We start from the raw sequence: 22,463 nt of genomic DNA, 5'->3' as shown, positions 1-22,463 counted from the left end.
ATTGACTTTGAGATTTACCAGTGAGGCCCCTGGAGAGCCTCAAAGAATGTGTCTCTCATTAGGCTTATTTGATATGTCACATTATATGAAAAACAATGTCAGATAATAAAAAATACTAATTGGTGTTTACATTTACATAGATATGTTATTGACGTTAATGTTCAGAAGATCATATAAAATTTACAGAGGTCTGATGGTCCTGGTGTGATGCTGTTAGTCATGATTCTGGTTGTTATCTTAAAATTCTCTCTATAATAGAAATAACTGAATTTCCTTGTCAATTATTGAACTTTCATCGGATTTTAATCGTTACTATTCTAAGCTTTATCATCTACAGTGCTGATTCTTCTCTAAAGGCATCCAGAATCAGATTCATAAAAAATATTTTAACAAGTACTGTTGAATATAGATTTGTAATAACTTTCAGATCAATGAACTAAATAAATAATTTTTGAAAACTCTAATGAAAACTGATGGGTTCATGCAACTGATTATCAAGATCAAGCAGAACAAACATTAATTATATGAGGCTAAATAACCAATAATGTTTTTATGACCTTTATTTAAAACTTTATTTATTCTTGGGCTGGGTGCAGTGGCTCACACCTCTGATCCCAGCACTTTTGGAGGCCGGAACAGGAGGATCCCTTGAGTGCAGGAGTTCAAGACCAACCTGGGAAATATAGGAGACCCGGTTTCTGAAAGAAATTAAGAAAATAAAACTTTATTTGTTTTTTACCTAAATGTTTTGTTTTCCACATTTAAGAAAATTTTCTGGTGGGATGTGGTGGCTCACTTTGGAAGCCAAGGCAGGAGGATCGCTTGAGCCTGGGAGTTCAAGACCCGATTGGGCAACATGGCAAAATCCTGTCTCTAAAAAACAAAAACAAAAATAAGAAGATTAGCTGGGCATTGTGGCATGCGCCTGTGGTCCCAGCTTCTTGCAAGGCCGAGGTGGGAGGATCACTTGAGTCGGGACGCAGAGGTTGCAGGGAGCCGTGTTTGCACCACTGCACTCCAGCCTGGGCGACGGGGCACAATCCTTTCTCAAAAAAATGAAAAAAAAAAGAGAAAATTTTCTCTGTTAAACTATCTATAGTTTATAATAATTTTGTGAAGTATACTTTTGTAAACTGAGATGGAAATGTTTGCTTTTTCTTACTACTCAATTCCTCCAGAATTGGAAAACTATTTGTAAATATTCCTATGGCAATATGGTTATTCACACAGGTCCAGTAAAAACCTGCTCTTGGTGCCTCATTCAACTCCAACATGGCAAAAGTCTCCAGCCCTACAAAGAGTCCCTGATTGCTATTTTCCAGAAATACGCTGGAAAGGATGGTTACGATAGCATTCACTCCAAGATGGAGTTCCCAAGCTTCATGAATACAGAACTGGATGCCTTCATGAAGAACCAGAGGCCCCCAGTGTCTTTGACCACATGATGAAGAAACTGGACCTCACTAGTGATGGGCAGCTAGATTTCCAAGAATGTCTGCATCTGATGGATGGCATGACTGTGGCTTACCATGACTCTTTTCTCAAGGCTGCCCATTCCAAGAAGTGGATCTGAGGATCCCCTGGGCCTGGTTTCCAAGCCAACCCCTTTCTTTCCAGCCTCACCATCACCATCTGCTCACAGCCCACACATACCCTGGGCCCAGCACACTTACCACCTCATGCAGGCCCTGCCTGCAGGTAGTAATAAAACCATTCCCTCCTCCATGCTGCTCCACCGCTCCCCCTCCCTCCCCTTCCTCCCCCTCCCTTTGCCCTTCTCCCCTGCTTTCCTCCCCTCCCCTCTCCTCTCCTCCTTTCCTCTTCTCTTCTCTCAAGTACACCCGCCGCCTCATGCAGGCCCTACCTGCAGGTAGTTATAAAACCATACTTCTTTTCTCTTTTCTATCTTTCTTTCTTTCTTCTTTTTTTTTTTTTTTTTAGCAACGGGGGTCTAGTTATGTTGCCCAGGTTGATCTTGAACTTCTGGGCTCAAGTGGCCTCCCAAAGCTCTGGGATTTTAGGTGTGAGCCATTGCACCTGACCCACTTTTTTCTAAACACACACAAAAAAATCTGCTCTCTCTTTATAGACAGATACAATTAAAAACATTGGTTATAAGGCCGGGCATGGTGACTCACACCTGTAATCCCAGCACTTTGGGAGGCTGAGGTGGGTGGATCACCTGAGGTCAGGAGTTTGAGACCAGCCTGGCCAACATGGGGAAACCACATCTCTACTAAAAATTATAAAGAAAAAATGTAGTAGGGCATGGTGGTGTACATGTGTAATCCTAGCCACTCAGGAGGCTGAAGCAGGAGAATTGCTTGAACCCAGGAGGCGGAGGCTGCAGCGAGCTGAGATCTCACCAGTCTGGGTGACAGAGCAAGACTCTGTCTCAAAAAGAAAACAAAATTGGTTATATTACCAAGGCTTTCATCAAAATGCATGGAATGCCTGACTTCAAGTGTTTTTAGCTTTAGAGTGGGTGAATAAAAACGGTCACTTTCTGTCAGGCCCAGGAACCTTAAGAAGGTAGGTGAAATCTAAAGTCGGCCTTGGTTTGACTTTCTATGCTCAAGAGGTTTTTAAATCTGAGATTCCTAAGTGATCAATGTATAGAGAAAAATTATGTTGCTAAAGAAAAGCTCTAATAGACCAGTTATTAGATTGTAGCTCTCTGCATTTTTTCGAGTTCTTGTGTTTTTTTTTCTTTTTGTGTTGTTGTTGTTGTTTTTGAGACAGAGTCTCGCTCTGTCACCAGGCTGGAGTGCAGTGGCGGGATCTCGGCTCACTGCAACCTCTGCCTCCCGCATTCAAGCGATTCTCCTGCCTCAGCCTCCCGAGTAGCTGGGACTACAGGTGCATGCCACCACGCCCGGCTAATTTTTGTATTTTCAGTAGAGACGGTGTTTCACCATGTTGGCCAGGATGGTCTCAATCTCTTGACCGCGTGATCCGCCTGCCTCGGCCTCCCAAAGTGGGGGGAATACAGGCCTGAGCCACTGCGCCTGGCTGAGTTCTTGTTATCTACATACAGACTAGACTAGATCCAACTTTTTCCCATAAAATTACTAAAAACAGAAATTGCTCTGTTCCTGAAGCCTGCTGATGAAAAGAGTCAAACTCTGGAAAACACTTGAAGAGACTTATTCTGAGCCAAATAGGAGCGACCACGGCCCATGACACAGCCTCAGGAGGTCCTGAGTTGCCCAAGGAGGTTGGGTGCAGCTTGGTTTTATAGATTTTATGAAGACTTAATCAAATACATTTAAGAAATACATTGGTTTGGTCCAGAAAGGCAGGACAACTTGAAGCAGGGGCTTCCAGTTTATAGGTAGATTAAAAAATTTTCTAGTTGACAATTGGTTGGGTTTTCTAAAAACCTACGATTGGCCGGGCCTGGTGGCTCATGCCTATAATCCCAGCACTTTGGAAGGCTGAGGCAGATGAATCACCTGAGGTCAGGAGATCGAGACCAGCCTGGCCAACATGGTGAAACCCCGTCTCTATTAAAAATACAAAAAAATTAGCTGGATGTGATGGCGGGTGCCTGTAACCCCAACTACTGGGTAGACTGAGACAGCAGAATTGCTTGAATCCGGGTGGCAGAGGTTACAGTTGGCAGAGAACACACCATTGCACTCCAGCCTGGGCAACAGATCTAGACTCTGTCTCAAAACAACAAACAAACAAACATGCCTAGGATCAACAGAAAGGAATGCCTGGGTTAAGATAAAGGATTGTGGTGACCCAAGTTCTTATTTGCAGAGGAAACCTTCAGGTACTAGTCTTCAGAGAGACTAGGTTGTAACACGTTTCTTGTGAGATTTAAGTCTGTGTTGATATTGATGCCAGAGAGGTATAATGAGGCATGTCTGACGAACACGTCCTGTCATGGCCTAAAACAGTCTCCCAGGTTAATTTTAACCCTTGCTGAGGAGGACGTCCATTCAGATGGTTAAGGGTGGGGGTGCTTAGGATGCTATTTTTGGTTTACAAATACTCTAAGATAAAAACACCATAATTTTTTTTTTTTTTTGAGACAGAGTCTCACACTGTCGCCAAGGCTGGAGTGCAGTGGTGAGATCTCGGCTCACTGCAACCTCCGCTTCCCGCGTTCAAGCGATTCTCCTGCCCAAACCTCTCAAGTAGCTGGGACTACAGGCACGTGACAACATCCCCGGCTAATTTTTTGTATTTTTAGTAGAGGCGGGGTTTCACCGAGTTACCCAGGATGGTCTCTATCTCCTGACCTCGTGATCTGCCCACCTCAGCCTCCCAAAGTGCTAGGATTAGAGGCATGAACCACTGCACCCATCCAAACTGCATAAATTTTAAGGAACAAGTCTCGTGTCTGATGTATGCACCACACAAAGAGTTCACCAAACTGTCGAATGCCATAACCAGAGACATTCGAACCACAAATCAGGATGAGAAGTTGACAATTCCACACTGTAGACAGCTTTTCCGAAGACATCAGAATAAGTCTTCATATCATAATGAGACTCTTATCCCCTTAATGTCTACATTTTTCACTTGACGGACCATGACTCCCAAATCCTTTGATTCACCTAGTGAATCCTTTTTATAGAGTTGTCCCTTTTATAGAGTTGGCACTCTGCTATAATTCAACCCAGTCCTCAAATGCTACTCAAAGACTATAAGAGGTCTCATTCAATTCCCCCATAGTCTTTTGATTTGTTTAGCTGGTGGCCCTCAGGCTTGGGATCTTAGTTCAAAATCATTGTACAAACTAAATTTATTCTACTATTGCTAATCATAGCTGGGTGCGGTGGCTCGCGCCTACCGTCCCAGCACTTTGGGATGCCAAGGAGGGCGGATCACTTGAGGTCAGGAGTTCGAGACCAGCCTGGCCAACATGATGAAACCCTGTCTCTACTGAAAAGACAAAAATTAGCCGGGCGTGGTGGTGAGCACTTGTAATCCAAGCTACTCGAGAGGCTGAGGCAGGAGATTTGCTTGAACCCAGGAGGTGGAGGTTGCAGTGAGCCAGGATCACGCCACTGCACTCTAGCCTGGGCGACAGAGGAAGACTGCATTGCAATAAAATAAAATAAAATAAAATAACGATAGCTAATTACTTTTGTATTATGATCTTTGAGCTCCATTCTTGTTGCCTGTCTAATATTTGTTAAGCCAGTTCTACCAACAGGAAAATGTTGGCCTAGTGCTTCAAGATGAATGCTAATATAGATGGGACTAATAAGATGGAATTTGATGCTGAACTCCAGACAAACCTACCTGAATTTTTTTCCTTCTGGCCTCTTTGTGGCTCAAATATGGCCCATGTCCCTGATCTAGACTCCCTTACCTTTCCCTTGACATGGGACAAAGACAACCGGCCCATGTCCATCCTGGCATGGAGTGACAATGAAGCCTCACTTTAATATGGTTAATCAGTGAGGTTTTCAAACAAAGATGTTGATCAAAAGAGGGAATGTGAAAGCTGATTGTGTGAATGAACCAGCTTCTCCAGGGCCAATGAGCCTCATTTCAAAACAATATGTAACATTTTTCTTTCTAATTAAATTTCCAACTTCTGTTTGTTCATTGGACACACTGAAGACCACCCTAGTCCTTGTATATGCCCTGGATTGCAATTTTGTGATTCCCAAATACAGCATTTGATTTAGGGATTTGTCTCTATAATTTACTTTGACTTTGACACAATTAACCAGTATGATGTGTTTAAAGGCCCCCCCACCCAAACAAGGGGAGTATTATACTGAATTTAAGAATTCTTTCTAGGCAGGGCATGGTGGCTCACATTTGTAATCCTAACACTTTGGGAGGCCAAGGTGGGCGGATCACCTGGGGTAAGGAGTTCAAGACCAGCCTGGCTAAAATGGTGGAACTGCATATCTACAAAAAATACCAAATTAGCTGGGCGTGGTGGCACATGCCTGTAATCCCAGCTACTCGGGAGGCTGAGGCAGGAGAATCGCTTGAACTCAGGAGACAGAGGTTGCAGTGAGCCAACATCGCACCATTGCACTCCAGCCTGGGCAACAAAAGTGAAACTCCGTCCTGAAAAAAAAATCATTCTATTATAATCCTGATAATTGCTTTGCTTTGCATCTTACTATGGATTTGTTGGATATCCAGGTGGCTGCAAACTACACAGAGAAAGATAGAAACAGCAGTGGAGATAATTAGAAAATTGCAGTGTTACTATAAAACAATAACAAAAGGGGGATATTGTAAGGGTAACTAAACATAAAATTGAATTTTTCCTGTTGCCAAAAGGGAAGAAGAGACCTTTCCCCATTTCACTTTCCTTAGAGCATTTTCTTGAGAAAATTTGTATTTGTAAATTCTTCCTTTGATCTGTAAGCCTCTGGCCATCCTAGAACCCAGGAATATCTTGAACTTGAACTCCAGGCCTCAAGTGATCCTCCAGTCTCAGCCTCCCAAAGTGTTGGGATTACAGGCATGAGCCACCAAGCCCATCCCCTAGGAATGTCTTTCTTCAGGGCCTTGGTGCCATCTCTTTGAAATGTGAACATTGAGGAAGATGATGTCCTTGTCTCCCTGTCACCAGAGGAGTTTAGCCTAGGTGCCTCGCTCCAAGCTGTAAGCACCTGGTTGTCATAGAGACATGAGTTTTACTTTTCCTTCAGATAAAGGCAATTAACTAACACAGATGGGTACTCCAGTTACTCGGTGAACTTAGGACTTGCCTGGGAGTATTCAGTTTTCACCCTTGGCTGCTGCTTTACAACTAGGCAAAGTAGCTACATACCTGGACTTTCTGACTTCTGCTACCACTTTTGTGTTTGTTTGTTTGTTTGTTTTGTTTTGTTTTTGAGATTGAGTCTCGCTCTGTCGTCCAGGCTGGAGTGTAATGGTGAGATCTCAGCTCAGTGCAACCTCTGCCTCTCGAGGTCAAGCGATTCTCCCACCTCAGCCTCCCGAGTATCTGGGATTACAGGTGCACGCCACCATGCCCAGCTAAATTTGTACTTTTAGTAGAGACGGGGTTTCACCATGCTATCCAGGCTGGTCTCGAACTCCTGACCTCATGATCTGCCTGCATCGGCCTCCCAAAGTGCTGGAATTATAGGCGTGAGCCACCACACCTGGCCTCTGCTACCACTTTTGGATTGTATGAAAAACTACACTTCCAAGTGTGGGATCTGGCTTCCCAGACAGCTGCCAAGGGGGCAGATGATGCAATCTAGAAGTGTAGGGGAGCTCGTGCCTGTGGGATAAATTTTGACCATTAAGAAAAGGAACAAGGAGTGAGAGCCAGGTATGTAAATTCCCTCTCCTCTCCTCTCCTCTCCTCATGCACCGTTCCAGGCATGGTTTCTCGGTATAGTCTGTCTAGAGGTGTCCGGAATGGCCCAAATTCTGTTTCCTTGGGAACCTGAGCTAAAACAATGGGCATTCAAACACTCGAAGAGAGTGCTAAGTGTTGTGGAGGACCTAGATCTGGGCAGAGGAAAATTATTGCAATAAGAAAATGGACAATTTGCGGATTTGGAATAGAGGGAAGGACTAGAAGAACCAGTAGTAGAATAGCTTATGGGTAATAATTTTGGAGAAAAGGCAGTTCTGGTGATTTTTGCTGTGAACTGCTCAGCTCTGTAAAATATACACTTCTTTCTTTCCATCAGTCTCCTCTATGAAATCTTCCATAAAGTATCCTTTTATAACTATCTATTGCCTGTGAAGTGATTTTTCTTTTTTCTTTTTCTTTTTATTTAGAGATAGAATGTCTGTCACCCAGGCTGGAGTGCAGTGATGCCACCTCGGCTCACTGCAATCTCTGCCTCCCGAGTTCAAGTGATCTTCCCGTCTCAGCTGCCCTAGTAGCTGGGAATACAGGCATGCGCCACCAGGCGTGGCTAATTTTTTTTTTATTTTGTATTTTTCGTAGAGATGCGGTTTCACCATCTTGGCCACGTTGGTCTCGAACTCCTGACCTCAGGTGATCTACACACCTCAGCCTACCAAAGTGCTGGGATTACAGGCATGAGCCACCACACCCAGACTATCAGTTTTTTTTTTTTTGAGAATAAAACAGATTGAGTCTTGTGCCAAAAGGCAGGGGAAACTGCACCCAGACAGGTAACAAAATATTATATAGAGTAATAGATAGGTTTTCTGCATACCAATAATAATCATTTAGAAATCCTAATTGAGAAAAATTACACGTATATAGTGACAAAGGTACATAAAATATCTAAAACTAGATGATTGGAGCAAGATGGCAGATAGATCCTGTGCCCTACTCAACATTCCTTCGAACTGGGAAGTGCAGTGGGAGATCTCGCCACTGCACTCCAGCCTGGGCGACAGAGTGACATTCTGTCTCAGAAAAAAGAAAAAAACGAAAAATAATAATAAAAGTAATGTATCAGAACTTGACGGAACTTCAGACCTTCACTGCAATAGTGAAGGAGAGAAACACATTTGTGGAGAGGGGACCATGTTCACTCTTTATCTATCCATGATAGACAGATAGTTGGGAGCTTTATATACCCATGGAACCTAAGGAAAAATATTCCCTGTCATAACTCACAATCTTCCAGCCACCCTTCCTTGCACTTGTCTTGTGGGCTGGGGGACCCCACTTATGGATCCCATCTTCCCAGGGAGAAAGAAAAATCAAATCCTTCAGTATCTCCTTTAGGGTATCCTCTCCTCTATTTGCATGGAGGATAAGGCACTCAATTTCTAGTATCGGAATATTACATTTGTGTAATACAGAACTATATTGGGATAAAATAGAATTTGTTTCCTCTGAGACACAGGTGGAGGTACGTCCACACTGACCTGGGTGGCAGCCACCTCTTCCTGCAGTGCCAGGCAGGGCATGCTCACAGATCTGGGGAACCTCTGTTTCTCCTGGAGCCCCACAACCTCCTTCCTGGCACCCTCTCCCTCTGGTGGCTGTGACAGCCCACACTTGGCCTTGGGTATCCCCTGCTTCTTTGCCTGCCCTTCTTCTGCCCAGGCTGCACATCTCTGTCTCCCACTGTCCCCACTATGTCCACGATTGCCTCTTCCTCCCTGCACTCTCCATCTCTAAGGGCTCCTTGTCTTGGAAAATGAACCCACAACCTCTACCTTGCAACTGGGGACAGAACCCAGAGTTTGTTCAATTCTCCCTCCCTCCACCACACACACCTTTCCTCCTTAATGTTTCTGAAGTCAGTGAGCTCCAAACTCAGCCCCTCCTGCACCTGCCAGCTGTAGGACCTGTGACAAGACGCCTACCATCTCTCTGGGACTCTGTCTATCATCTATCATATAGGCATAATGATGATAGTGTGCTCCTTCTAAGGCTGGGGAGAACCAGGAGGCCAAGGTGATGGGCTATGGACGGTCAAAACAGCTCCAATCCTGCTTCCACCTGGGGCTGGTGTTTCAAGTCTGTTGTGTGTGACTGGAGGTTTAATGTCTTCATTCACACACACTGGTTTGTTCTAAAACGGACTCCCCTCTGCCCTTCCTTCCCCACAACTGTTCCACCTCCGCACCGTGCAGTGATATATGTGAGAAAGAACTGTCCCATTCCCAAATCATCGTCCCCACCCCAGCCCCCAGGCCCTTGGTTGGTGAGACCCTTGATGGGCAGTCTCATGCTTCTGTTCAGGAGACTTTTCCACCATTGATCCTTTGCATGGAGACTAAGTGGACTCTTCTATTCCCTGGCCATCACAGGGTCTACAGTGCACGCATCTTCCTCATCCCTCCACATTCCTCAGATGACGATTTCATCTGTGTCTCCTCCCACATACTCCCAAATGGACCGTCCTAGCCCTAGAACCCGAAAATGGTTCAGAGAGCGAAGGCCAAGATGCCCAACCACCTGCTGCAGAATCCTGCTCCAGGACTGAAGTGTATAGTCTCTATCAAAATAAAAACTGAAGGCCAGGTGCAGTGGCTTACGCCTGTAATCCCAATATATTAGGACGCCAAGGTGGGAGGATTGCTTGAGCCCAGGAGTTGGAGACCAGCCTGGGTAACATAGTGAGACTCTCTAGACAAAACCTAAAAAAATCAGCGGGGTGTGATGGTGCATGCCTGTAGTCACAGCTAGTCTGGAGGCTGCTGTGGGAGGATCACCTGAGCCCAGGAGTTCAAGGCTGCATTGAGCTATAATCATGCCACTGCACTCTAGCGTGGATAGAGCAAGACCCCATCTCTAGAAGAAACAAACAAACAAACCAAGAAACCCAACAACGGGAAACATCCTCCTCTAGAATGGGGGTAAGAAACATCTGTCTGCCTTGTTCCCTGATGTCTCTCCAGCACCTAGAACAGCGCTCAGCACGAGTATGCACTCATTAGTTTTTTGTTGAATAAGTGACTCGTTTGACACAGCAATTCCACTTCTAAGAATCTTTCCTAAAGAAATATTCATACACATGCAGAGAGCTGTGTGCACAATAATGAGAGGAGCAAACAACTGGGGAACGTTTGCAAATGTTTATTAACTGTCAGTGACTGATAGAGGGGAATCGGATGAGGGGAGTACAAGCAGATGGGAGGTGCTTATAGTGTTACTTGGTGTGTGTGTGTGTGTGTGTGGGGTGTGTAAATGCAGAGGAAAACATCTGAAATTAAACACTCAGACCTCCCCTCAGCAGTCACATCTGGGGAGAGAGGAGGGTAGTGCTGTTCTGTGGAGAGAATACCTGACTATACTTGTTTTCTAAGGTAGGTGCATGGATACACAAACCGAAATATGCATTAAGCATGTATTGCTGAACAGTGAAAATGTTAATATCTAACAGAATGGCACACTGTAAGAAAGTACAACGGAAACGCTAACATCGAACTCTTGGCACACTAAGAAAAATGACGCTCAACTTTTCATGGTTGTGAACACTTGCTTTCACTTGCTATGCACCTTATGATGAGGGGTTCGCAGCCACGCCCATGTTCGTGAAAGGTCACCACATTCTGCTTCTCATCATGGGCATGTGTCATATCCCCGAGGCTGAGGCAAGAAGAGAGAAGGAAAGAAAGTGGCAGTGAGTTCCCACCACTTGACAAATCAATCTCAACTCCTCCTGACCTGCAGACCCTGCACACTCTGATTCTGCCCTACCTCAGGGCCTGCACACGCCTTCCACGGTTCCTCGAAGTGAACCATCTGCTCATGCTACAGTGACTTCCTCACCTGGTTTATCCATTCCTAGGCTAGAGGAAGGTGTGGCCCGCATATCAGGGCTGACCTGGGGTTTGGGAACCCACAGCATCCTGGATAGGGAGCATCTCTGGATATACAGGGCAGGGAGTAGAAAGAGCACGGGAAATCGGCCGGGTGCGGTGGCTCACACCTGTAAATCCAGCACTTTGGGAGACTGAGGCAGGTGGATCCGAGGTCAGGAGTTCGAGACCAGCTTGACCAACATGGTGAAAGTTCATCTCTACTAAAAATACAAAAATTAGCCGGGTGTGTGGGGTGCACACGTGTAATCCCAGCTACTCAGGTTGCTGAGGCAAGAAAATTGCTTGAACCGGGATGCGGAAGTTGCAGTGAGGCGAAATCGGGCCACCACATCCAGCCTGGGCGACAGAGCAAGAATCCCTCCAAAAAAAAAAAAAAAAAAAAAAGACAGAAAGAAAGAAAGAAAAGAAAGAAAGAGAATGGGAAATCTCATCATTCAGCCTCAATGCTGTACCCTAGAAAAGGGAATTATTTGGGGAGCAAGTGACAGATGGGATACCAGTATCATAACAGAATAGCACATCTGCAGGGATGTGGAGGGTGAGCCGAAGGTTCACTTACGGAGTTACTCGTCATCTTCCTCAGGGTCGCTGATCTCTTCATAAATCACCAGCTGCTTTCTCTCACGCAGTCTGTGGGTCCAGGCATGTTTCCCCCTTTTGGGTCCTATGATGGAGAATAGTTGGAAAGTGAGGGTTGGGTGGGTTGGAGAGTGTTAGGCTCTGTTTTCTCAAAAAAGGAGATGCTTCCCCACCACCAAGTGCCCATGGGCCTTCTTTATCCAGTTTTTCACATTCTCTGGCTTAGAGAGGCTGAGGCCTTAGATCCACACCAATACACGACAAATACCAATTAAAGTTTTAGCTTCTGGCTCCTTCCGTTGTCAGGTTTAGATTCCCAACGTCTTCACTTATGGGAACACTCACCCATACCTCCTTTCATGCTGCACGTATTTGTTAAGGGCACAAGGCAAACCTTGTTTTATGGCACCTCATTTTTATCCTGCTTCGCAGATACTGTACTTTTTTTTTGAAATTCTCACCAATTTTATACTTTTCCATTATTATTATATCTGTTATAGTGATCTGTGATCAATGAGCTTTGATATTATGATTGCAATTTTTTTGTTGTTCTTTAGTCTTTTAAAATATTTTTTTTTTATTTTTGTGGGTACACAGTAGGTGTATATACTTACGGGGTACGTGAGATGTTTTGATACACGCATGCAATGCATAATAATCACATCATGGAAAATAGGGTATCCATCCCCTCAGCCATTTATCCTTGTGTTACAAACAATTCATTTACACTCTTTTAGTTTTTTTAAATGTACAATTAAGTAATTATTGATAATAATCACCCTGTTGTGGGTAATTGTTTTAGGGGTAACAGGAACTGCACCCACAGAGGATGACAAACTTAATTGATCAATGTTGTGTGTGTTCTGACTGCTCCACCGATGAGCTCTTCCTTGCCTACCTTCCTTTTCTTGGTCCTCCCTATTTCTTGAGACACAGCAATACTGAAATTAGGACAATGAACAACCCTACAATGGCCACTAAGTGTTCAAAGGAAGGGAAGAGTCGCATGTCTCTCACTCTAAATCACAAGCTGGAAATGGCTAAGCTTAGTGAGGAAGCATGCTGAAAGCCAAGACAGGCTGAAAGATCGGCCTCTTCCACCAAACAGCCAAGCTGTGATTGCAAAGGAAAAGTTCTTGAAGGAAATAATAGTATATAATGCAAAGGAAAGGTCTTGAAGGAAATAATGATACTAATACTCCAGTGAACATACGAATAAGAAAGTAAAGCAGCCTTACTGCTGAAATAGAGGAAGATTGCGTGGTCAGGACAGAACATGAAACCAGCCACAACATTCCCTTAAGCCAAAGTCTAATTCAGAGAAAGACCTGAACTCTCTTCACGACCATGAAAGCTGAGAGAGGTGAAGAAGCTGCAGGAGAAACACGTGAAGCTAGTAGAAGTTGGTTCGTGAGGTTTAAGGAAAGAAGCCATCTCCATAACATAAAAGTGCAAGGTGAAGCAGCAAACCCTGATGGAGAAGCTGCAGCAAGTTATCCAGGAGATCTAGCTAAGATCACTGATGAAGGTGGCTACACGAAACAACAGATTTTCAATATAGATTAAATAGCCTTCTATTGGAAGGAGATGCCATCTAGGACTTTCATAGCTAGAGAGCATTGACTCCAACTTTGAAAGAAGTTCTACTGTGGGTAAAATGCTATCCAATAGCATCACATACTACAGGGAAATCTTTCATGAAAGGGAGAGCTAATCAATGTGGCAAATTTCATTGCTGTGTTCTTTTAAGAAACTGCCACAGCCACTCCACCCTTCAGCAACCACCACCTAGATCAGCCAGCAGCCATCAACACCGAGGCAAGACCCTCCACCAGCAAAAAGAGTGTGACTCACTGAAGGCTCAGAAGATTGTTAGCATTTTTTATAAATGAATTATTTTAAAATTAAGGTATGTACATTTTTAGACAATGCTATTGCACATTTAATAGACTACAGGATAGTGTAAACATAAAGTTTTTATGCACCGTGAAATGACAATAACAAAAAAAGTGTGACTCACTTTATTGCAGTGGTCTGGAACAGAACCTGCAATATCTCTGAAGTACACCTGATTGGTTATCAGGCATTGAGCTGCGTAAGATATGATCCCAGGTAATTACAGATAGAATTGCTTGAGCACCTTTCATATCATCAGGCCTTCTAGATTAAATTTAATGCCTCCAAACAATTTGTGAACTATGATTCTTTATTTCCATCGCATAGACTGGGAATCTGGAGCTGAGAAAATTTGAAAGACTTGCCCCAAGTCACGTGGTTTTTATATGGATGACAACTCCACTCTGTGTCTCTGGAAGTCATGTCTGACATCTCTTCTGGAGCTGGGCGAGCTCCTCAGCCCAGCCGGGACCCAGGCTTGTCTGGGGTCCGTGCCACACACCCAATCCACACACCTGAACATAGCCAGGAAAGCCAGAGGGTTTGTTCCCGAATTGTTTCCTCTTACCAGATCTCTTGTGAATCTTCTCAGAGGTATTTGCTTTTCCCGGGGGGCACAGCTGCTTCGGATCGTTTTGTAGGGCAGATGGTTCTGGCACTCCCTTCTAATCATTCCCTTCCTCTGCTGGCTTCTTGGGCATGATCTTTATAATATGAAGGTCACAGATAAACAGTATCGGTGACATTTCTATAGTGCTTTAGAGCTTACAAAGAGTCTTCACATGCATTACCTTAATCAATGTTCTCAACAATGCTGGGAGAGTTACACTTGCCTAAATTAGGAGAAACCTGGGAGGGGAGGTTAGAAGGGAAAGGATTGGCCTAAATGAATGGGGTTTCCAGGGTTAGATTGGTTATCTTCACACTCTTTTAAGACTCACATTCTTGCAAACAGCAAAAATCTCCATGTAATTGGGAGTGTGGTATACAGAAGATTTGGAGCATAGCATTCTAAGAATTCACAGGTCTACAAAAGGAAGAGCTTCTATAAAATACAAGGGATCCCATATAAGCTCATAGACAGCTGCTGGGAGGGTAAATGTAAAAACATAGGGAGGGGACAAAACACTGCTGGGAAAGATGGTGTGGGGAGATGAATACAGGGAAGGGAGAGGGAAAGAAATGGTTTGCTGAAATTAATGGTTTGCTGAAATTAATCCAGGCAGCAAAGAAAGCAGTACCAGATCTGGCATACCACCCTACTGAGGCATCAACATTGAATGTGGAATTCAGTGAGGTGGTACCCATATCAATTCTTGCTGCATTGGGGTGGGTCACTGACCAACAGTCTTAAGCTACACTTATTCAGCTTCCTCAATTATGAAATAGTGAACAATACATGTAAAATAGGCTAAGGGAAAGTCCTCTCTGAGCTTATAAACACTGTTTAAATGTAGTAATAATAACAATTAATACCTTTCATGATCCTTCTTTGAATTTGGCCTCCATACTGGCAACCCAATCCCAGATTCCTTTACCCTCTAAACCGGAGTTTAATATGTACTTGTGGAGTCACTCATTCAGGAGCCTCCAAGGAATCCCCTGGGCTGGGACTGGGGCTTCTTAGATGCACCAGGTATAGACAAAGCCCTCAAGGAGCTCACAGTAGGGAGGGGCCAACAGTCAAACCGATTCCTAAGCCATGGGAGTGGCTCTAGTAACGGATCAGAGGCCAGCTGGTCCTTCCTGTTGCGAGAGTGGGTGTCTCAATGGAAGCACCAGCAGGCCCTATGGGGTAAAGCCCTAGTGAGCAACATCTGAACTTCATAAACAAATGCAAACGTGAATGAGCTTTAAATGGCTTGGAGCTCTGGATTAGACTACCACTGACACTGTGCCCCAGGAAAACTCTTTAACATCTCTGTACCACGATAGCCTCATTTTATTATTATGCTGCTGATAACTATGATCTAAAACATAAACTATGATTCTTTACTTCCATTTCATGGACCAGGAATCTGGAGCTCAGAGAACTTAGAAGATTTGCGCCAAGTTACATGGCTTTTATATGGATGACAACCAAAGTGTGTGACTTGTTATTCTTTGGAGATAATAACAGAAACAACGTCATAGACGTATTCTTAAGGATTAAATAAATTAATCCATGTAACCTGCTTAGAATATCTGGCATCACTATGAAAACAAAAGAAGTATTAAGGATTACAACTGTCAGTGTTATCAAGCCGTCAATGCTACATCAGGTGTTGTGATAGACATGGGAAAAAGAGACAGTGAGGGCATTTTTGATATTCTCCCACTCTTACCAGTTTTCGCATCCATGGAGGGACAAAGGTTCTCTGGCCATTTAGATTTGAGAGATACTCACCTTCGGGAAGATTCTCTAGAGTTTGCCGAAAGTCATCTGAGGACATTCAACTGAAAGAGAATACATCAGAATTTTTCTTTGTTGGTAAGGATTTCCAAAAAGTGCTGGGATTATAGGCCTGAGCCACTGTACCTAGCGTTGTCTAAGCTATTGAAAATTTGTTACAGCTGCAATAAAAAATGAATGCACATAGAAACATTTATTAGTGAAACAAAATAGAAAGTCAAGAAACAGACTAATCTATACGCAAATTTCAGCATGCATTTTCAAACAGTGGGCAAAAGATGATGGATTGTATAATAAATGATTGCTTGACAAGTGTCTATCTATTTGAAAAAATAAAGATTAAATCCTTACTTTAAACCACATAAAATAATAAATTCTAAAAAATCAGTTACTTAAACGTGAAAATGTGAAGTCATAAAGAACTAGATGAAAATTTAGGAAAATATTACAGCGTAAGACATCTTGAGGTGTCATAGGCACTTCCTGATATTACACTAAGGCTATGAACAATGAATCTGACATAACGATGTAAAAATTAAAGTATCATCTAATTCAAAAAACACCACAAAACTGTTTAAAAAGGCAAATGTTTGGGAAATTGGTGAAGCATCCTCAATAAATTAACAGTAACCATCTCTAATATACAACAAAGCTTTTGCATATCAGTAAGAGAAACTGGAACAACCCAATGAAAAAATGTGTTCAGGCATGGCACTACTTCACCGTATAGGAGAAAAGGATTATGAAATAGAAAGTATGAAATGAAAATAGTAAAGGAAATGGAGGATAGAGCCCAGAAGTTTCAACGTTCATCCAATAGAAGTTGCAGAGGTAGAGAATAGAAAGACTGGACCAGGTGCCGTGGCTCACGCTTGTAATCCCAGCCCTTTGGAGGCTGAGGCAGGCACATCACCTAAGGTCAGGAGTTTGAGACCAGACTGGCCAACATGGCGAAACCCCGTCTCTACTGAAAATACAAAAATTAGCCCGGTGTGGTGGTGGGCGCCTGAAATCCCAACTATGTAGAAGCCTGAGGCAGGAGAATCACTTGAACCCAGGAGGCAGAGGTTGCAGTGAGCTGAGATTGTGCCACTGCACTCCAGCCTGGATGACAGAGCAAAACTCCGACTCAAAAAGGAAAAAAAAAAAAAAAAGAATAGAAAGACTGTAGAGAAGGCGGTACTTGAAGAAATAATGTTCTAGAATTTTCTCAACTGAACAAACACATGAATCTTCAAACTGAAAAAAGTCACCTAGTTCTGAACCTGATTAACACACAGGCGCGCACACACACACACACACACACGCTCACACACACACGCACACATATATACACACACACTCCCTAGGAGTAAAATTTCTAGGATAAAGATAAAGTCCTGAAAGGCCCCAGAGAGAAAGAGAGAAAAGAGAATGCAATGGAGAAGTTTTTCAAGGAGCTGATTAAAAATAACTTTGGGCCAGGCACAGTGGCTCACGCCTGTAGTCCCAGCACTTTGGTAGGCCAAGATGGGAGGACAGCTTGAGCTCAGGAGATTGAGACCAGCCTGGCCAACAAGGCAAAACCCATCTCTACAAAAAATACAACAAGTAGCCAGGTGTGGTGCCACGTGCCTATAGTCCCAGCTGAGTCCGGGAGGTGGAGATTGCTGTGAGCCGAGATGGTGCCACTGCATTCCAGCCTGGGTGACAGAGCCAGACACTGTCTCAAAAAACAAAACAAAACAAAACAAAACAAAAACAAACAAAAAAAGTTGAACCTAGATATCTATATACAGCCAGGATAATCCAGAATGAGGGAAAAAATATTTCAGAAAATTCATGACACATGTACCCTTCAGAAATCATTATTGGTATACAGGTCTATGAGAAGAGAAAAGTAAATTTAAGAGGAAGGAGGTGATTTCAATAAGCAATGATGAGAAGAAAACCAGTAAAATTTATTAAAAAGTGAAAAGTTTTGATTGTAAACTTAAAAAATTATAGCCTTGAAATAAAATTCCAGGTATTATAAACACGGAAGATGGGAGGAAGGACAGGAAAAAAAAGAGAAGTTCTTTTGGTGTTCAAGGAATGTATACAGATGTTTATGAATGATAGAACGGTAGAATGGTAAAAGGCGCTAGCATTAAATTTTGTTTTATTTTAGACAGGGCCTCACTCCGATGCCCAGGCTAGAGTTCCATTGCACAATCATGGCTCACTGCAGCCCCAGCCTCCTTAGCTCAAGTGACCCTCCTGCCTCAGCCTCCCATGTAGCTGGGACTACAGGTGTGCACCACCATGCCTGGGTAACTAAAAAAAATTTTTTTTTGGTAGAGACAGGGTCTGGCTATGTTGCCCAGGCTGACCTTGAACTCTGGACCTCGAGCAATCCTCCCACCTCAGCCTCTCAAAGTGGTGGGATTATGGGAGTGAGTCACTGTGCCCAGTTAACGCTAGTATTTTAGAGTACAAACTCTGGAGCCAGACAGCTTGGGTGCAGTTTCTGGCTTCTCAACTTATTAAGCTATGTGACCTTGTGTAAGTCATATAATCTTTCTGTGTCTCAGGCTACTCAAGAGTAAACTGGGGATAACCACACTAGCTCATTTGATTGCTATGATTAAATGGGCAAATACATGTAAAGCACTTAGAATAGTGCCTGTCATGTGGTTAAGTGGTATATATCTTTTAGTTGTTGTTAGTAATGACTTCAAATTACTTTTAAAATGTAAAGGCATATCTGGTTCAAGAAGAAGATGGTGAACTAGCAATAGCTGCTGGCTTCCTTCCCAAACCCAACCCTGCAGATGCCAGATGCCACAGAAGAGGTGGGAAGTGGTTGGAGTTCAGAACAGTTCCCAATAACAAAACCCTTGATGGTTTAGCCCTACTGGAGGATGAGATGGCTTAGAGTGGGAAAAGGTCAGAGGCCACAGATGGAGGATCAGCCCAGGTGGAGCTTTCTAAGTTGCATTCTTGTTTTCTCCTTATTTTCTAGAAGGCTTATTACCTGTTCTGTAAACATACAGAGCAGAAACTTGGCAGGGCTGGCCTAGTGCTAGCCCAAAGTGGCCTGATAACATTAAAGAATAAGGGGCTTGGGAAGCTCCTAGAAAAAGTGCAGACTCATCAAAGCGGGCCAGTAACTGAATATTCCTTTCCTACCTGTCCCTCTGCCCTCTGAGCTGGGTGATTACAACCAATATCATCCACCTGTAGACTCCCTCCACACTATAAGGCAGAAATCCTGTAAGGGTCTCTGGGGGCTCATAGGCTAGGGACTGGAAGAAGAATTGGCTCAGCTCAGCTCTAGAGGCTCCGTATCCTACGATCTATCAATCCAGAAACCCTGAAACTCACGTGGAGTGTCTGGGCTGACACACCTTCCCAGGAAAAAAGAGTTATATAGAAAAACTATCGGATAGGCCAGACGCGGTGGCTCACACCTGTAATCCCAGTACTTTGGAAGGCAGAGGCGGGAGGATAACCTGAGGTCAGGAGTTTGAAACCAGCCTGGCCAACATGGCGAAACCTCATCTCTACTAAAATTAGCTGTGTGTCGTGGTGCATGCCTGTAACCCCAGCTACTCAGGAGGCTGGGGCAGGAGACTCACTTGAACCTGGGAGGTGAAGGTTGCAGTGAGGTGAGACCACACCATTGCACTTCAGCCTGGGCAACAATAGTGAAACTGTAAAAAAAAAAAAAAAAAAAAAGACCGGGCACAGTGGCTCACACCTGTAATCCCAGCATTTTGAGAGGCTGAGGCGGGCGGCTCACCTGAGGTCAGGATTTCGAGACCAGCCTGGTCAACATGGTGAAACCCCGTCTCTACTAAAAATGCAAAATTCACCTGGCATAGTGTCACACGCCTGTGGTCCCAGCTACTCAAGGGGCTGAGGCAGGAGAATTGCTTGGACTCAGGAGACAGAGCTGCAGTGAGCCAAGATGGAGTCACTGCACTCCAGCCTGGGTGAAAGAACAAGACTCCATCTCAAATAAATAAATAAAAAGAAAACCTATTGGATAGATTGGATATGAAAACATTAATTGCTCGAATAAATAATTCAGTGAAATAGGTTGGATATTAAAATGGATATAGTTGAAAAAGCAATTACTGAGCTGAGGAAGTGAGTCTAAAGAATTCATAAAAGTAATCGGTAATGGATATAGATGAAGTAAATGAAAGGAAAGTTAACTAATAGGGAGGATAGAAGAATAAATGTTGAAACACATCTAATAGTAGCCTTATGAAAACAGAATATAGTCATTAAAAAGGAGAGTGTACTTTAAAAAGTAATGAATGAGAATTTCTCAGATTTAGACAAATGTCTTAAGATTTAAAGGGGTCATCATACACACGCACATACACACACAGGAACAGTGAAATAAAAAATTGTGAAAGACAAAGAAAAATATTTTTTAAATGATCTGAGAGAAATAGCAGGTTACATACAAAGGAAAAATATTTAAACCTTCATTGGGTCTCTCAAACACCACACTGGAGGCAAGGATACAATAGTGTAATAACTCCAAAGTGTTGAACGAAACGATTTTTTTTTTTTGAGACAGAGTCTTGCTTTGTAACTCAGGCTGGAGTGCAGTGGCATGATCTGCCTCCCAGTTTCAAGCGATTATCCTCCGCAGCCTTCTGAGTAGCTGGGGCTACAGGCGCACACCACCACACCCGGCTAATTTTTGTAGTTTTAGTAGAGAAGGGGTTTCACCATGTTGGCCAGGCTGATCTCGAACTCCTGACCTGAGGTGATCTGCCCACCTTGGCCTCCCAATATGCTGGGATTATAGGGGTAAGCCACTGCACCCAGCGAAAGAAAGGAATTTCTATATTTGGTGGAGTACGGCAATGTCAGGCATATAACACTTCAGGAGACCGAAGACACAGGGAAATGTTAAAGCAAACAAGTATTTATTGCACTTATTAGAGACTGTAAGGAAGGGCCAGCTGCAGTGGCTCATGCCTGTAATCCCAGCATGTTGGGAGCCCAAGGCAAGAGGATTGGTTGAGCCCAGGAATTCAAGACCAACCTGGGCAATGTGGCAAAATCCCCTCTCTACAAAAAATATAAAAATTAGACGGGCATATCAAGTTCCTGGGTCTGCAGAGAATTAAAAAAAAAGATAGCTGGATTTGGTGGTGCTTACCTCTAGTCCCAGCTACTCCGGAGGCTGGGGCAGGAAGATTGCTTGGGCCTTGGAGTTTGAGGCTACAGTGAGCTAGGATTGGGTCACTGCACTCTAGCCTGAGTTACAGAGTGAGACTTTGTCTCTGAAAATAAAAAAAAAGATCGTAAGGACGATTTTACTCAGAGCGGGGACTTCTGTGATAGGTATAGGAACCACCGCAATGGGGTCTTGTAGTGGGAGAGTGATATTGGGATCGACTTCAACTCCACCAAGGACAAGTGGGGATTTGTAGTCAGGGAGTAGGAGCCGGGGGTCAGAAGATTGGAAATTACTTAGAGGAAAACTCAGGTGCAGGGGGATTCTGGATAAACTGACTTGACAGGATTTTTGCTGAAACAGGCTAAATGGGCAGAGTTCCTGGATGAAAGACAGAGCCCGAGGTTGAGACCTAGTCAGAAACAGGACTCAGAGGAGCCCGACTCAAGTTTGGTCAAAGGAGAGTGACTCTGTCTGAAAGCATAAGCAAGAAAGTCAACAGCAGTAAAATGAATGGATCACAAAGGAGAATTTTTGTGCATTGCTAAGCAGGACTCTGCTTTAACCATTGTGAAAGTTGATTATGTGAAGTGAGTCGTTCTTAGTTTTTTTTAAATTCTTATTTGCAGAGGAAGCCTTCAGGTACTACGCTTCAGAGAGAACAGGTTGTAACTTTTTTTTTTTTTTTTTGAGATAGAGTCTCGCTATGTCACCAGGCTAGAGTGCAGTGGCTCCTTCTCCGCTCACTTCAACCTCCGGCTCCCAAGTTCAAGCGATTCTCTTGCCTGAGCCTCCTGAGTAGCTGAGACTACAGGCGCGTGCCACTACGCCCGGCTAATTTTTTTGTATTTTTAGTAGAGACGGGGTTTCACTGTGTTAGCCAGGATGGTGTTGATCTCCTGACCTCGTGATCCGCCCTCCTCGGCCCCCTAAAGTGCTGGGATTACAGGGGTGAGCCACCACGCCCAGCCAGAACAATTTTCAATGTAGAACAGGGCGTTTTATTAACGGATCCAAATATCTTTTGTGTTTTATAAAACTTAAGGGCCAAGAACAAACTTGTATTTAAGTTTAGCGATTTGTTTCAGCTGTTTTCTTAGTTGGAAATGATCCCAATATTTAGTGAGTACCTATTACTTAATCTAACATAACACAACTTTAATATTTCATCTTCGTATGATAAGAGCAAGAAAAAAAGATTTCCAATTATATGAAAAGTTC

At 43.6% G+C, this 22,463-nt stretch overlaps 2 pseudogenes; one reads left to right on the top strand and one right to left on the bottom strand.

Annotated features, from left to right (window-relative positions):
• Window positions 1-604: 604 nt before the first annotated feature.
• LOC117977595 (protein S100-A11-like) lies at window positions 605-2,171 on the top strand (annotated as a pseudogene).
• Window positions 2,172-11,193: 9,022 nt separating this feature from the next.
• On the bottom strand, window positions 11,194-16,552 carry LOC106634293 (putative protein SSX6; annotated as a pseudogene).
• Between the last annotated feature and the right edge of the window lie 5,911 nt (window positions 16,553-22,463).

The sequence above is a fragment of the Pan paniscus genome, chromosome X, assembly GCF_029289425.2.
Source record: "Pan paniscus chromosome X, NHGRI_mPanPan1-v2.0_pri, whole genome shotgun sequence".
Taxonomy (NCBI): Eukaryota; Metazoa; Chordata; class Mammalia; order Primates; family Hominidae; genus Pan; species Pan paniscus.
Note: the sequence above shows the minus strand (reverse complement) of the source record. Positions and strands in the feature narration are given on the sequence as shown.